This window comes from Gossypium hirsutum, chromosome A11 (assembly GCF_007990345.1).
Source record: "Gossypium hirsutum isolate 1008001.06 chromosome A11, Gossypium_hirsutum_v2.1, whole genome shotgun sequence".
Classification (NCBI taxonomy): domain Eukaryota; kingdom Viridiplantae; phylum Streptophyta; class Magnoliopsida; order Malvales; family Malvaceae; genus Gossypium; species Gossypium hirsutum.
Genome location: NC_053434.1, coordinates 120,962,166 through 120,963,704, shown reverse-complemented (window position 1 = coordinate 120,963,704; position 1,539 = coordinate 120,962,166).

Sequence of the window (1,539 nt, the reverse complement as noted above, 5' to 3'; positions counted from 1 at the left end):
GGAAACTATTATTATAGACAAACTCAGCTAGTGGCAAATATCGCTTCCAACCTGCTTCAAACTCAATAATACAAGCTCGAAGCATATCTTCTAGTACCTGAATTACCCGTTCGGACTGTCCGTCAGTTTGGGGATGAAAAGCTGTACTGAAACTAAGTCTAGTACCCAACGACTCATGTAACTGTCTCCAAAATCTCGATGTGAACCGAGGATCTCGATCTGAAATTATTGATATTGGAATGCCATGAAGTCTAACAATTTCTCGAATATACATGTCTGCAAGCTTCTGCAACGACCAATCAGTCCTAACTGCTATAAAATGTGCTGACTTGGTAAGTCTATCAACTATCACCCAAATAGCATTCTTTTTGCTTGCTGACAACGGTAATCCTGTAATAAAATCCATCGTGATACGATCCCATTTCCATTCAGGAATATTAATAGGCTGAAGCAATCCAGTAGGAACCTGATGTTCTGCCTTTACCCGTTGACAAGTCAAACATTTACTTACAAATTTTACTATGTCTCTTTTCATCCCTGGCCACCAGTATAATTCTCTTAAATCTCGATACATTTTCGTGCCTCCAGGGTGCATAGCAAATGAACTATCATGAGCTTCTCGTAGAATCAACTTTTTAAGCTCAGAAGTATTTGGAATACAAATCCGATTTTGAAACCTCAAGCATCCACAATCATCAATACTAAAATTTTCTGCTGTGCCATTCTGTACCATCTCTCTTTTCTTCAATAATTTGTTATCCTCCAACTGAGCTGATCTAATCTGATCAAACATTACCGGTTTTACTCTCAATTCGGCCAAAATACTCCCATCCTCACTTATACTAAGCCGTGCAAACATTGCTCTTAATTCAATTACAGCTTTTCTGCTTAATGCATCAGCTACAACATTAGCTTTTCCCGAATGATAGTCTATAACACAATCATAATCTTTCAGAAGCTTTATCTAACGCCTTTGTCTCAAATTCAATTCCTTCTGAGAAAGAAGATACTTCAAACTCTTATGATCAGTATAGATGTAGCATTTTTCACCATAAAGATAATGTCTCCAAATCTTCAATGCAAAAATCACAGCTGCTAACTCAAGATCATGAGTGGGATAATTCCTTTCATGTAGTTTCAATTGACGAGATGCATAGGCTATTACCTTCCCATCCTGCATCAATACACAACCCAAACCATTCAAAGAAGCATCACTATACACTACAAAATCTTTACCCGATTCTGGCAATGTCAAAATTGGTGCCTTGGTTAACATTCGCTTCAATGTTTCAAAACTTTTCTGATACTGATCATCCCAAATAAAAGGAATATTCTTCTGCAGCAACTTGGTCATCGGCAAAGCTATCTTTGAAAATCCATTTACAAATCTTCTGTAATACCCAGCTAAACCAAGAAAACTACGTACTTCAGATACATTCCTCGGTGCATTCCATTGAACAATTGCTTCAATCTTTTTCGGATCAACTCGGATTCCATCTGCAGATACTACATGTCCCAGAAATACCACTTCTGATAACC